Consider the following 17,083-nt stretch of genomic DNA (forward strand, 5'->3'; position numbering starts at 1 on the left):
CCACTGTAACTAGGTGTTTACACCAAGAATGGCCAATACTAACATTATGTTTCAGAACCTTTATTCTATATCATGTTATAATTATTATGTTACATTGACAAAACTCAAAAATACTGACGTGCTTACAACACTGACGTACATTTTACTTAAGCAGTTACATGCTTCTTGCACAAAATCTCATAAGACACTGACATAAAATGCCAATGTGGATGCCCCTTTATATATGATTCCAAGCAATCCTTGGTATTGTTATAAAGGGTTTTTTAATAAAATTACTATTAAAACTGTTGCCTCAAAATTAATGACATATTTCAACAGTTGCACTGGCTCTTACAGAGCAAATACATATATCGATTTTCAAGCATTTAACATTTTAGGAGTGTGCAAATACTCAAAATATGAAATATTAACAATACTTTTACCATTTTTATAAAATTCAAAAGGTACATGGTTCGGAAAATGTTCTTACCAATTACAGGACCTATACACTTCAATAAAATTATAATTTAGTAACCAGTTTCATTGCAATAATTCTACAAGCACAGATCCACCTTTTGTTTACACGAGTGAGTCTTGTTTATTTCAAATTGAATTGAAAAATGTGTGTTTAAAATGGGTTTCAACAGACTGTTATGTCTTAACAACCCCCTAAAGGATCTGTGCAACTAAAAATTGAACAAAGCCTTTTCTGGCATATCTGTGTAACGGTACTCATTTTACAATCAACTGGATGGATTAGCAATTTACGTATGATATGAGATCAGATTTCTACTTAATCTCCAAAATGAAGTGCACTCACACATCACAATGAACTTTAAACTATGTTTTCTATTAAATATGTAAGATTATCATAAATTATTTTGTATCAATTTCAACTGGACCAGACAAAACATTGATTAATAGCACAAAGAAAGAACAAGTTAATTCGCAGGATTGTCTGTAGCTTGTATTTCAGCATGAATATGAGGTAAATCTATTTCAATCAGAAAAATTATCTAATGGAAGTTAGCTGAATTGGTCTTGTTTCTGAATAATTATGTCAGTCACTAGAGCCTCCAGGTTCTCCTGAGTGCAATGGAGACATTGGTGTATATAACTCTTTCTCAATCCTGTCGACGCAGTGTGGAACAAGCGTTAGTATCAGATACTACAATACTCAAAATCCATATTAGATTGTACTTGGGAACCTCCTATTGTAGGCAGGTGCACAAAGTTGTTCTTAGTAATGCACAGCATTAGACCATAATATACCAAAGTGTTCAGTCTCCTCCATGTGTAATGAGGAACATTGAACTGAAGCTCAATGTGGTTCTCACTTTTTGTGGGTAGACACAAACCGGGGTTTAGGTTATCCAGGTTTTGATTTCAGAGATTCACTTATAGATGGGTTTCAAAGTACTTCACCATAATGTCACTTGTCCTTATTACTGTAAACCACTTTACCTTTTAGATCTGTAGCCTTGGCGGTACGTATTCTACAAAAATACAGTCTTGTTTTGGTTTTTCTGAAATCCTTGCCTATGTCAGCTGATTTTTGTCAAAGCTACACTTTAACCTAAAAAAAGAAGAAAAAAAAGGCTGCTAATCAGCATGTTAAATCCACTTAATGAGCTGTCTTTGGCTTGTTGGTTCATCATATTTATGACTGTATGTGAAGCGTTTGCTTGATTTTGATACTTTCAGTGACATTTTTTATTACCTGTTTTGATCATGGTTCCTTTGAATTATTCCCAGTTCTGAATCAGGGACCTAACCTTCTGAGTTGTGTTCTAATACTTTCTTGTGATTAATATCTACTAACGTTTCTTATCTGGACCCTTCTCGTCTTTGAAAGGTGTGGATTTCTCACGAGTTTCACATATGAATTCTCTCATGGCTGTTTTCTGTGTAGTGGAAGCAGTGTTGATTTTTAACTCATTGAAGTTAGTATATGAAGATTCTTTTGTTTCGTTCAGATGTATTTGAAACCTGCCAATTTTAAGATAAAGTTGAATGTGTTAGATAATTCTGTAAGCGTTTTTCCATTGCTTCAGGAACTGGATGTTCTTGGAAGTTCCTTTTTTTGATAAACTGTGATCTGAAGTCTCCATGAAGAATGTCTTCTATAAAATCTTCAAGCACTTCCCAGAATCTGCTTGTCCCTTCTGGATCATTTTTCTTTTCCTGTTTGATTGTCATGTGCATTCTTGAACATGAAAATTTTGTTCATGCTGCAGAAACAGAGCATCGTCACTTACCTTCCCTGATGATGACAGTGATTACTGTGCCAAGGTGAGGGATACTTTCAACAACACATTTTCCAGGTGTCTGCTCAAAATTCCTGCAAACCTATGGTTCAAAAGCATGTTCAGCAGTAAAAGTTTTCTATTAGTCTGATGTCATTAGAATTGCATTTTGGGATGTCTGAAACCTTTGGGTTCATTTTCATGTAGAGTGGGGTTCAAACCTCAAACAAGTCATTCTCAATAATTATTGTTTTCTTAAATCACACGGGAGAAACAACCAGATGCCTCTTATGCCAAGGCAGATGGTACAACAATAAGATATTGGACAGAGTTCAAATGTACATTGAGAGCTAATTGAGGCTTAATGTTCTGTTGACCATGAGGCCAACATAAAGCATAAATTCAAATTTAAAACAACAGGGAAGGACATCAGCCCTGCTCTTCTCACAAGAACCTTCCAACATTCACAATAAAGTTCCTTAAAAAACCACAGAAAACTTAAACATAGATAAGCAAATAAAATTACAGGACCATTCCTCATTAATATGAATCCAGTATCTGAACCCCTTACACCACCTCGGTTAGTTAATTCCTGTTCAAATCAGACAGGAAGCAGTAGTGTCATATCTCAGTGAGGGACTTGAAAATTTTATCTTATAACTGGGCCATGTAGAGGAATTATCGCTCACGTTTAAAAGAACAGTTGACAATGCACGGGACAGAGATGCACCCATGTACCCAGTAGAATGTCGATGATGTGTGTGATCCTCCATGGTATACAGTCACTGTAAAGAAACGTCTAAAGAAACAGAGACTACTGCATAATAGGTATGAACAAAACATAGGGTTATACATACAAAGATGCAGAATGAAACACGTTTAGCAGTCAAGAGAGCAATGCCTGAGGCCCTTAATGACTACAATAGCAGAATATTGTAAAAAGATTTTTTACAAAACACAGATAAATTCTGGTTGTACGTAAAGGCTTTTAGTGGCACCATAGCAGCATCCTGTCATTTGTGGACAAGACAGGAACTGAAATTGAGAGTAGTAAAGCAAAAGCAAAAATGCTTACTTCTGTTTTGAAATGTTTCTTTACAAAATAAAACCCAGGAGTATTGTCCCAATTTCACTCTCATACCACTGGAAAGATGAGTAGAATAAAGACCATATTATCGTCAGCAGTGTTGAGAAACAGCTGAAATCATTAAAATTGAACAAAGCCCTATGGCCTGATGGAATTGTTATAAGATTCTACACCAAATTTGTGGCTGAGGTAGCTGCTCTGTTAACTATAATCTTTTATAGAGCCCTCAAACTGTGGGCAGAAGCTAGAAGAAAGCACAGATCACACATCTCTACAAGAGGGGTAGCAAAAGTGATCACAAAACTACCACCCAGCATCCTTGACATTCATATGTTGTAGAATCTTATAACATATTCAAAGTTCAAACACAGAGGTAGTATGATCAGAATAACCATCTCCATGCCAACCAGTATGGATTTGAAAAAAATAGATCACGTGGTACCCAAGCCATGACCCCCTGAAAGTCATGGACCGAGGCAGTCAGATGCAGTATTTCACTATTTCCAAAAATCATTTGATTAGGTACTACACTTACTAACAAAAGTATGATCATATGGGGTAGCAGACAAAATTTATGACTGGATTGAGGATTTTTTTGTAGGAAGGATGCAGCATGTTATCTTGGATGGAGAGTCATAAACAGATGTAGAAGAAACTTCGGGTGTACACCAGGGAAGTGTGCTAGGTCCCTTGCTGTTCATGTTGTATATTACATCTACATCTCCATCTACCCTCTGTAAACCACTATGAAGTGCATGGCAGAGGATATGTGCCATTGTACCAGTTATTGAGGTTTCTTCCCATTCCATTCACATATGGAGTGTGGGAAGAATGATTGTTTGAATGCCTCTTTGCATGCAGTAATTATTGTAATCTTATCCTCATGATCCCTATGTGAGCAATACGTAGGGGTTTGTAATATACTCTTAGTCATCATTTAAGGCTGTTTCTTGAAACTTAGACATAAACTATCCTGAGAAAGTTTATTAACATCTTCAACAGTCCTTTCAGTTCAGTTCCTTCAGTGTCTCTGTGATACTCTGCCCACAGGTCAAAAAACCTTTGACCATCTATTCTGCCTGTCCTGCCCTTCTCTGTATACATTCAGCATCTGCTGTTAGTCCTATTTGGTACAGGTGCCACATGCTTCAGCAATATTCTAGAACTGGTTACAGAATTGGTTTGTAAGCAATCTCCTTTGTAGACTGATTGCACTTCTTCAGTATTCTACCAATAAACCAGTCTACCACCTGCTTTACTCACAGCAGGGTCTGTGTGATCACTCCATTTCATATCCCTATAAAGTGTTACACTGTGGTATTTTTACGAGTTAGCTGATACCAATAGTGATTCATTGATATTACAGTAGAGTCTCGTTAATCCAAACTAATTGGGGCCAGACCTTGTTCAGATTCCTGATTAGTTTGGATTAGCAGGAATTACAGTAACGAGTTTCTAGAATGAAGTATACCAAGCAGATAAGTAGGTACACCATGGTAAAAAATGGGAACAAGTGTGGGAACAATGACTCACTCTCACTCCCTGCCTTGCTGTTATGCATTGTTGAGACCTTTGTAGTGTCTGAACTCAGTGCACTGCCAGTTGGCTCGCAAAGCACTTGGTTATGTTAGTTATTGATCGCTGGCAAACATAACAATTGTATTGTATTTGTTCAGGTCTAGTGATATATGTATTTTTGTCATGAGTAAACTGAAACATACAACGTTAACTCTCAAAGAAAAACTCAATACTTTGAAGCAGATAGACAATGATGAGAATGTGTCTAAACTGGGAATGGAACTGGGTGTTGGTAAAGCAACCATTTGTGATTGGAAGAAGAACCGAGTGAAGCTTGAACAGTCCTGTGCAACGTCTTTGGGAAAAACACTCAAAATTCAGCAGACTTTGAAACAGTCCCAATACGATAAAGTGGATGAAGCTCTTTTCCTTTGGTTTACACAGGGAAGAGAAAGGGGAACTCCTTTGAGTGGAGCACTGGTTCAGGAGAAGGCTGTTTACCTGAACAAATTAATGAATTGTGATGAGTCTTTTAGTGCGAGTACGGGTTGGTTGGACAGATTCAAAAAAACATCATGGAATCCGTCGGCTAACAATTACTGGAGAAAAGCTTCCTTCTGACTGAGATGCAGTGAAGGAATACTTGGGTGAGTTTGAAAAAATGATAAGAGAGGGAAAGTATTCTCCCCAACAAATTTATAATGCTGACAAGGCTGGCCTCAATGTTAGGGCATTGCCAACAAAAAGCCTGGCATCAAAAGCAGAAGACCGTGCTTCTGGTTTTAAAATGTGCAAAGATCGTGTGACTTTATTAGCATGCAGCAATGCTACTGGTAGTCACAAGCTGCCTTTAATACTGATCGACAAATCTGCTAGGCTCAGAGCTTTTAAAAACTGCTACATGAAGTTCCTGTCTGTACATTAGCGCAACCTGAAAAAAGCATGGATGGATGGTAAGCTGTTCAAAGAATGGTTTCACAGCCAGTTTGTTCCCTCTGTTCGAGGGTTTTCTAAGGAAACTCATTTGTCTCCCCATGCAATCCTTTTCATTGATAACACGCCATCTCAGTCCAGCACTGAGGAATTATGTCGTGGAGAAATTGTGGCGAAGTTTTTGCTGAATGTTACACCACTTCTACAGCTGGTGGACCAGGGTGTACTGCAAACATTAAAACATATTTACAGAAAACAGTTTTTAAGAATGCTGATCCAAGATGATAGCATTCCTTTAGTGGACAAAATAAAAAAGACCAATGTGAAGAATGTTGTTTATTGGGCCGCTGAGGAATGGTAGAATATTTCAGAAAACTCTGAGAAAATTGTGAAGAAAAATGTGTGCATCTCTTGAATTTCAGGACAACATAGTTGAAAATGAAGACAAAAATCTACTATAAATGATACAATCAATCACTGGATGTGAAGAAGCTAGTGAAGGAGATGTAGATGAGTGGATGGCAGCGGATGGGGCATGTGTGGAGGACCTTACTGATGCTGATTTAGTTGCTGCTGTGACTCAAGACTAGGAAGAAGTGGACCGCTGTGATGGAAGTGACAATGAGCCTGAAAGCAACAAAGGAGAGCTGGCACCACACAGTGACGCAGCAGAAGCCCTTGACCTCACGCTACATTATTTGGGGCAACAGCCCACTGGTACACCTGCTGATTTTATGTTTAAGAGAATGGCACAACTGTGCATCATGTAACAGACTGTCGTTGTTATACCAAAAAACAATGAGTTTTTGTCATCTAAAAAGTAGGGATAAAATGTCTGCTGTATTTTAATAAGTTTGGCAGCTTTTCTTTTGTTGTTATGCATTGTTTAAACCTAATGTTTTCTTGTCAATTTTTCTAATACATGTTTACTGTACTGTTAAAATAAAATAGTGTGTATGTACAGCAGTTTGCCACAGTTTTCTATACTTACACTAACATTTTTCATGTTCAGGTTAACCGAATGTTCGGATTACCAGGACTCTGCTTGTATAGTCATCGGACACTACATTTTTCCTTCTTTTTTTGTGAAGTGCACTGTTTCAAATTTGTGAACATTTAAAGCACACTGCCAATTTTTGCACCAGTTTGAAATCCTATCCTGAATACTTATGCAACTTCTTTCAGGCAGTACTTCTTCATAGATAACTAAATCATCTGCAAAAAACCCGAATTTACTATTAATATTGTCTGCAAGATCATTGATATACAACATAAACAGCAAGGGTCCCAACACACTTCCCTGGAGCACACCTAAATTTACTTCTACATCTGACAGTGACTCTCCTTCGAAGAAAACATGCTGCAGTCTCCCAACCAAAACGTCCTCAAGGCAGTCACAAATTTCATTTTATAGCCAATATGTACATACTTTTGATAAGTGTAGGTGTGGTACTGAGTTAAATGCTTTTTGGAAATCAAAAAATACAGCATCTATGTGACTGCTTTGATCCAAAGCTTTCAGTATGTTGTGTGAGAAACGTCTGAGTTGGGTTTAACATGATTGAGGTTTTTGGAATTCACACTTGTTGGCCTTGAGGAGGTTATTCTGGATAGTGCTCACAGGCTGTTCTCCCCAGCCAGTCAAAAACATGCTCAATATGATTGAAACCCGGGCTTCCAGCAGGCCAACCCATAGCATGAATCACTGTTTCATCCAAGAACTCTTGCACAATTTTTGTGACATGTGGACATGCACTGTCATGCACTAGTGTAAAATCATCAACAATAAATGAAGTGAAAGGCACACTCATGCTCCAGAAGGATTTCCTCCACATAACGATGTGTGGTAATGTTCCCATGCTCCACAAAGACCAAATCTGTCCATTGTATTAATTTCTGCTCTCACCATCACAGAACCATCCTGAAAAGGCATCCTGGATCAGAATATAAAAGAGGAATACATTTCCCCGGACCTTCTCACTTCTGCCAGGTGATCGGAGGCCAAATCACAATTCATCAATGAACGGCACTTGACCCCACTGTTGTTCTGTCCAGGCAAGATGTTCCCTTGCAAATCGTAGTAGAGCTGCGCTATGCTCTGTGGTGAGTTCTGGACTTGTAGCAGGTCTTCTGAATTGAATATTGGCTTCTTCCAGTCTTCTTCAAATGGTTCTCTTGCTAATATTGATGCCTAAAAGCTGGTGGAGTTGATTTTGTGCTTCAATAGTGGTGGTGTGACAGTTGCAGAGAACTTGAACTTGTAAGATGCAGTCATCTGGCTCCAATGTTGCTCTTCTTGGGACTGTATCTGGTCTCCTTGCAAAGCCTCAAGTTTTGCTGTATCTTTGTACACTTATGGAAATTGTGGAATCACACTACGGCTGTCTTCCACCAAAGCAACAGCTTTCACAGCTTGTTCAGGGCATAACGGCATGTTTACTCCAGAAAGCTGATTACGACAATAACTGAAAGGCCCTACAAACACATGTGAATGAAAGGGGAACGATTCAGAGCACAACAATAAGTGCAACAACAGCGAGAAAACATTATTCCCTCACATTCAGTGATGGGTTTTCCAGTTTTTGCGAGAAACAACAATTGAGGCTAATGCAATAAACAATCAACTCTTCATTATTTGCTCGCAAAGCAACGCCAATAATGAACCCCATCTCAAGAAATTGGTTGAAGTGCCTCACCTTGATTAAACAGACATTTACACAATGATTACACATCATTTATTGGGTGTTGTGTTTTTCATGCCAGTCATTGTACTATAAACTTCCATCTCAAGATTATAACTTCATCAAGTTAAGCACTGACATGAGATTAACATTGCCAACAACACTTCTTGCATACCCAAGAGTAACTTTTTGCTATCACCCATACTAAAAAATATAGTTTCTGAGGTAGGAGACCCCCCAATCATGTAAACCTGTTCCCTGGTTTCACATACTCAAGTGACTATAATGTACAACATGATCAGTGCTTGGTGCACATACCGCATTTTTGAGTGTCAAATTCTAGGCGCAGCTCAAGACATAAAGTCATGCAGGAGACCTGCGATCATGATGTAAACTTGAGAGGACTTATGTCAGTAGGTCATTAGAAATGAACTGGTCACGTCTTGTTCAAAAAATTTAATACTGACATGTCTGCCAAACAAAAGTACAGAGTCATAAGCACAAGCAATAATTCACAAAAGTCATTAAGAGAAAAGATACAGAATATTCAAATGTTCATGAAAGGGTAACTCTTCTTGTATCACTTTCAGCCACTTTTCAGAGTACTTCCAGTGACAAAAGAACTGGAGTCAGTTGATTGGTAGATAATGAAGTCGTGCATCTTTTTTAGCTATAAAATAATTGATTACTTTTGTACTGGCTGGCTTTGCTGCTGTTGCTCATTATTTTTTGCCCCTTCTGGGCTTAATTCCTCATTGTGGCTAGTACTTATCGAACTGCTACTTGGGACGTAGTTGTCTTAGGCTCAGTTTCAATTTCTTCTAACTCTGTAATCATTATTCCATTCTCTTTGTGTTCTGTGAGATGGGATGTTTCAGAAGTGCCTTAGTCAAAGCTGGCATTCTTAGCATTTACAATTCTTGTGTGTTGGTTTGATAGGCCTGTATGCCTCCTTTCTCCACAGTATCCTGCTTGAGCATGCTCAGTACTTAGTCCCATTTTTCATCTGTTCATTCCTGCAATGTGAACATAAGCCTTGCTCCCAAATATTTAAAGAGGATTAAAACCTGGTTTTTTTGTTTGTCCACTCTTCACCCAGAGACTGTTTTCGAGCGCCTTACTTGGAGATCAGTTAATCACTAGACTGTAGTGGAGACTGCTTTGCTCAGAATTTATTCACTGCTCAGTCTTCATAGACTAGTTTTAGCTGCACTTATTTTGCATATGAACACACACTGCTGAATGGATGGAGATTGTAATTTTAGCACTAATTCCTTACATATGTAGTTAATTTGGGCATTCATGTAGTCTTTGTTCTCTCTGCTCATCTGTTTTTCTATTGCAGGCAAATTAGTATTTAGAAAAACCATTTTATCGGTATTTATACTGTTCTAAAGTGAAACATGCTGCTGCTAATATTCACTTGCAACTGATCTGCTTTTTCTTTTCTTTTTTTTAATTTATATTCTGAGGAAATATGTATTTTGGCCACAGCAATTTACAGATAGTATCAGATTGGAAAGAGCACACTCATTAACAAAAATGATTAAAACATTAACTTCTAGTATGAGATACAATGTGGAGAAAAAGGACTGGCCTTCCATAGCCACACCATAGCAACACAAACAAGTTTCAACAGGCAATACTTAGATTCTAAATTCCCACAACAGGTACCTGACATACCTATTTTGTAATCATTTTTCTCTCATTTGTAATATCATGGTAGCTTTAGCTACAGTGTAATTGACCACCTTCAGTGATATCATCCCAAGTCAAATCAGGAGTTAAGAATGGACAGTAGCAATGCAATACTATAGACAATATAACTTCTTGAGAACAAGCCTGCAGTTTCTAAGACACAAAGTCCATGAAAGGTAGTTAGTAATTGAGAATAGAATGAGGTGGTGTTGTGACATACATCACATGTTATTCAGTCTGTACATAGTGTAAACTGAGAAGAAATAAAAACTCTAACAACACATGTTAATGATGCTGAAATTCTGTCAGAAATGACAAATCAGTTGGAAAAACCATTGGATGGAGTGGGTATAATCCAGTAAATGTTATAAGATGAACATCAACAAAAATAAAACAATGGTAATAGAGTGTAGTCAAATTACCTTACATGATGCTGAGCACATTAGATTAGGAAATGAGATGCTGAAAATAACTGGCAAGTTTTGCTACCTGGGCAGCAAAAGAACTGCAGATAGTAACAGTAAAGAGGATCTGAAATGTATAGTCTCAGGCATAAAACCTGGCCGCCACAGAGACTAAGACAGAGTCTTTCACTTAAGGTGGCCAATACATATGACTGCCCCTCAGAATTATAAGTTCAGATATATGCATGATCTGGCAACACTGCAGAATCTGGGAGTGTTATCTTCTTCTCAAGCCGTAACAGCACAGTGTTGCCTTGTGGTAAACATCACACAATCCAGACACAATGGCGAGTTCAAGTCTACTCCTTCCTTTGTTTTTTAAACCACATTTTTGGCTGTCTGTCATAGTAACAGAACAGTTACAGATCTGAACTGCAGAAAGATGAGAACTAACAGCCAAAGCAGCCTTTGTTTTGCAACCAACTACATTGCCCCAGAGCTGAGGCATTCCTCTCTACCTTACTACACCATTGGTGGCAAGGACAGATAAATTGCAATGTAAATGTGAGATCAGTTGCAGTTTCCACTTGGAACAATGTTTCTGGACTCAAAACCGTAAACTGATAACCTCACAATGCACCTTAAGTGAACTCAGATTATTCAATGGAAATGACACAAAAAATCAAGTGAATTCAGGAGGATAATTCTGAGGCATCCAGGAAGTAACTCGTTGGTCACAGATTTGCCAAACATTCTGTGTTGTTTATACTGGTAGCAGGAAGGATGCCAGCCAATGTGTTCCTTGAGCAGGCTGGGAAAGTCACTACATCTTGTGTCTCAAGGACGCAGCTCCTAAGGTCTGGAATACCCAAAGTAATATCAATGAGTCTTATTCGCATTTTTGCAGCTAGGTTTAGGGACTAGAGCATAGTTACTAATAACACTCAGACACACAGACTGGAACTTAAATGTCATTAATCAATACCTGTCACAATTATTTGTGCTTTTCAGTCTTAAGTATACTGGAGACTAAAAAGCTTATTCACCAGATGTGATTGAAATTTTTGGAGCATCTCCAGTGGTCACACTGAAAACTTTGACTTGGCAATAGACTTTGAAAATATTTTTCTTGAGATCATTGTCATTGGCAGTATCTCCAAATGATAGGCACACAAATGAAGAGAGAACAATGCAGCATTGATTGTGAAACATCCACAGCAGACTTCTAAGCTCCAAATCGAGAAAGGCTACTGTGCAGGAGACTGTATTCAATGACAAAATGTGGGCTCAAAACACCATTGAAAATGAAACTATTGAATTTGTGCAGTCGAGTTTGATGCATCTACTGCTAACACAAAGGGAGAAGCAGTTGTTATCAGAATGTAGCACAAGGAACACTAACAGTAATGTCTAGAATAAGTCATCCTTAAGCAAAACTGTCATTCAGTCTATGAATGCTGAAAGAACAGGTTATCGTCTACTAGTTATGACTATAATGTATCTGTTGCTGATGCTTTGTCAAAGCAAACAGTGCCTATGTTGAACAGAACCCTAAGTAACAGGGTCACCAAGCTGACTTTGTTATTAATTTAGCCCCTGACATTTTCATATGAACGATGCCTCCGGGCTACCACAATATTCATATGAGAATTATCAAGCTGTACTGCAATGGCACACATGGACAGTCAGTTCTAGAATTTGCAGAGGCTATTCTAACACTCCAGACCATAATGCCAAACTAATACTATGTAGGATTATAGCCCAGACTTAATTTCTGCCTGTGAAAGAATTGCTCAACAGTGGATGAAAAGCATGAACACCTCTGTCCCGCACACATAATTCAGACCCATTACATGCCAATTAATTGCAGCAAAATGCCCAATGCTTGCATCTTTCTGCAAACAACTTATTGCCACCGGCTGCCACCCAGTTGTGGAGGCTATAAGGAAGTGTTACAGCCTACCACGCTATCATTCTTGCCCAATCCCTAACCGTCACCTATGTAGCACACCACAAATGTACATTTAATTATTCATAACAAAAATCAAGACATTGCGTTAACAATACCAAAATAATCATTAAATGGCAGTGTAGGAGAACTCATTAACATTGGTGGTAAATAGAACTGCCATTCGACATAAAGCAAGGAAAAAGACTACCTCATTTGAAAAGGAATAAGTGATGAAATACCATAGCTTACATTCAATTCATAATACTGTTAATATTAATAAAACTTTATTTGCAGCTTCTCTCGGTTGTCAGTTTCCTCCTTTTCTGCAAGGGGTTTAGTGTTGCTCCACATATTGAGCAGCATATGTGCCTGCTTAGTCCTCATGAGATAGGTGTGTCATATATTAGATTGAGCTGATTTACAGGTGTTTCGCTTTGGATGTTAGAGGTTTTTGGTTTCGTTCTCTGCTTGTTCTTTATGGAAACTTGAGGTGGTGTAACAGGGCAGATATTCCTCATCACGCATCAGAGCATAGTGTACACTAGCTTGTGGAGCAATATGAAATAGGTAGAGATTAATCAGAGTTGTCGCCCGTAAGAGGCAATGCCGCCAACATACTGTCTTTATGAGATAGAGTTCGTCGTCACCAGTAACATTCAAACCATTTGGACAGCATAATGCCACCACATTCACTGAGCACCTGTGCCATTTGTTCACACACTTGTTACTTGCTTGTACTCACTATGATTACAATAAAATTGCTGCTGATGCTTTGCCAAGAGAAGTGAAGTGCCTTACAAATGAGAATTTCTACTTTCAGTATGCCAAAGACAGAGAAAATCCAAAATAAGAATAAGTGTTTAACCAGACTGAGCGAGCAAATGGCACAGTGTCAATATATTTTCTCAAGTTCTTGCAGTTTGATCTTAATTACGTTCCTGATAGTTTTGCACTGACAGGATATTTTGGCTATCATAATATTTGTATGGGAATTATTGAAGTGTAATTCCCACACCACAGTTAGTAAAATGACTTAAGACTCATTCTGCTGAAAAACATATCTCCAATTCCTTACACAATAAACTATGACTGGGAGGAATGCAAGAAAGGAAAAGCTGTTGGATGAAAGAATATAGAGTCATCTGATTTATGCAACGTTTCCAGTATGGACTAAAACATGAATCTGGCTATACTTCTAAACCTTAAAGTTTTGTTTTCTCCCTTCATACTAACACAGGTGCTCTTATATGAGAGGAGGAAATTAATTATACACTTTTCAGAAAAATGATTTAGCTGGGTACTGCTATCAATTGCAGAAAAGCTCCTTAGTTACCTTTTGTGTAAGGTGTAAATTTTTGTTATCTGATACTACTACATGAGAAGGCTTTTTTTTCTTTGGATCAAAAGAGAATGGGCAGTCTATTACTGGGTAATATTTAGATGGCTAATGACATGATACAAGTTCCACTTGCTACACTGGATCTGTGAATAAGTCAAGTTGACAACTGAAAGAACATGCAGATAATGATTTCTGCATACTGCATTAAGGGCCATGATATTGTCTTTCTGTTAAAATGTCAGTCGATCAGCCAATACAGCATACCACGGCAGCATTGTCACTGTTTATTGCTGTGTGTCATGAAGCCACTACGAGGTCTGTCAGAAAATTCGGGAACTTTGACCACAAAATTTTTCATTGCTTACCTTTTACTTAAGATGCGTGGTTTCCTTGGAAATACTCTCCTCCACAATTGATACATCACTCCCAATGCCATGTACACTTCTGGAAGCAGTCTTAGTACGCCTCATGCTGGATCATGCAAAGTGCCAGCTGTGAACTTTCTTTTATTTTGCCTGTCAATGCAGATCTTCATACTTTCAACTTAGGAAATAAAAAAGTCAACAGGGGCACATCTGGAGAGTATGAAGGATGAGGCAGCATAGTGATTTCATTTTTTGTGTAGTAGTCATGCACCAACAGGGATGAATGTCAGGTGTGTTATTGTGATGCAAGAGACATGAATTGTCTCGCCACCACATTACAGTCCGTTTTCTTCTCTCATTTTCTCGCAAGCTTTCCAAAACCTCACAATAGTACTGTCTAATACCGTTTGTCCCTGTAGCACGAATTCGTGATGAGCTAATGCTTCAAAGTCAAAGAAAACTATCAGCATGGCTTTGACATTTGACCTGACCTAACAAGCTTTTTTTTGGTCTTGTAGAACATATCCTGACTCATTGTGAAGATTGAATCTTGGTCTCAACATCATAACTGTAGACCCACATCTCATCACCAGTTATGATTCTCATAAGGAATAGCTCGTTCTCATTTGCGCAATCCAAAAGTTCTTCACAGATTGCGAGGCGGTCTTTCTGGTCTTCACTCACGAGCCATGGTACAAACTTGATGGCAACACGATGCATTCCAAAATGCTGTGTCAGGATTTCATGACATGATCTGACTGCAATGTTACATTCTTCTGCAATCTCTCAGTCAGTCTGTCTTCAATTGGCATCCGCAGTTTCACTTATGTTCCTGACAGGAGCGTTGTGGGTAGACACTGAAGCGCCTCCTGAACAGGGGTTCTTTAACTTCAGTGTGACCATTTTTAAACCACATGAACCATTCATAACACTGAGCATTCATCACCCTAGGCTTCCTGTATCATTAGGTGTGTCTCTAAAAGTTTTCTTCATATTCACGTAAACTCCAATGCAGACACATTGATCCTCTAATTCTGCTATCCCGAAATTTGTAAACTGTGTGACATAATGTTCTAATCGATACAGCACTGAACTATAACTAACAGACATACAACAATGAAACTTTGGGCAGTTACACTTTGAGCAGAGGCATGTGCAGTGATGCCAACCGCGTTTCACTCCAACACACCACTGTCGCAAAGTTATAAATGTTCTGGAATTTTTTGAACAAATGTTGTATGGCACTGATCATGCTTAGTGCCACAATTGTGTAGTGTCATGGTTTGTCATCCTTTTGATTTCTGTTGCATTGAATTAGAGCAAGCTGTGCTCATACACAACTTCTGAGTCTTGCCTATTGAATATATATGTCACTTGTGGTTCATCACAATTATCAGTTGTCGATACTTCCTGAATGTGAAAAATCATTCATGCCACAAATACCTTCTTGAAACAAAAAAATCCTTTTCTGACATGTTTTACCAAAAGCACGCGTGCTCACACACACACACACACACACACACACACACACACACACACACACACTCTACAAAGTCTTCGAACTGCCTCCGCACCCATCTTAAACCCAAAGTGAAAATAGGTCGCAATTTTTCCACTACCCCAACTATTTTACAACATTTAAACAATGGTCATTATTTTAAGTAAGCAAAATCCAATATGTAACTACCAGATAAATACTGTACTAGAATTTAAAATAAGAAAATAACAATAGATGAAGGCCAGATTCACATGGTTCAACTGTGCCCAGTGACTGGTAGCAAACCGGGTGTAACCAGTGTAAGGCCAGGAAATCTTGAGAGTTAACTGTTCTAATCCTGACACAGCCACAAGCTGTTTTTGTAGAATTGTTTCTGGAAGTTTTTGTTATTACTGGTGCATTAGAAAGTGAAGAGAGTTATCTATGAGGTTCCATGGGACCAGTAACTTCCACAGACGGCTGTGTTCTAAAAAAACAGGAGGAGGAGTGATTACATTGTGTGATGTTTACCACTAGACCACAAGCTGATACAGCACTGTTATAGCTCGAGAAGCATACAACACTTCTTCCGGACACTTCTACACCCAAAGTGCTACTAGATCGTGCATACGCCAGACTTTAAATTCTGAGGGGTGGCTGGTTTTATTGGCCACCTTAAGTGAATGACTTGAACTTAGTCTCTGCAGTGTCGCAAGTGGCCAGGATTGATGCCTAAGACTGTACCACGACAAAGCAAGAAAAGTTTCTCTAAAAAAGAAAAATATGTTGACAGTGAACATGATTTAAGTGTTGTGAACTCTTTCTTGAAAGTATTTGTTTAGGATGTACTTTCTTCTGGAAGTAAAACTTGTAAGATAAACACTATAGACAAAATGAGAACAGAAGCTTTTGAAATGTGGTGCTGCACAAGAACTCTGAAGATTAGATGGATAGATTGAGTAACTTACGGTGCAATTTGACTGACAGACTGGATACGTTGATAGGACATATCCTAAAGCACCAAGAAATAATTAATTTAGGAATTTGGTGGTGGTGGCGGCAGTAAAAATTGTAGAGGGACACAAAGCAGTAAATACAGAAAGCAGATTCAAATAGATATAGGGTGCAGTAATTATGTATATATGAAAAGATTTGCACAAGATACAATGGCATGGAGATCTGTTTCAAAGCAGTGTTCACATTGACACCTGCAACACAATAGCAAATGAACAGGCTGGAGATATAAGTAAGAAGAACTGAGGTATACAAAGAAAACGAAACAGACACAAATGCTTCAGAGTACTGCAAATGCAGAAACTGACAATCCAAGAAAGCCTCAGAAAAAAAAAATCGCTAGATAAAGGAGGAGGAAAGGAATCCTGAGAACTGCAAAGCCTCTCTTACA

At 38.3% G+C, this 17,083-nt stretch overlaps 1 protein-coding gene across 1 annotated transcript in view; it reads left to right on the forward strand.

The window, feature by feature from the left end:
- The window catches only part of LOC126456035 (uncharacterized), a 329,352-nt gene that overhangs the window by 204,261 nt on the left and 108,008 nt on the right, over positions 1 to 17,083 (forward strand). The window lies entirely within an intron of this gene.

Source organism: Schistocerca serialis, chromosome 2, assembly GCF_023864345.2.
Source record: "Schistocerca serialis cubense isolate TAMUIC-IGC-003099 chromosome 2, iqSchSeri2.2, whole genome shotgun sequence".
NCBI lineage: Eukaryota > Metazoa > Arthropoda > Insecta > Orthoptera > Acrididae > Schistocerca > Schistocerca serialis.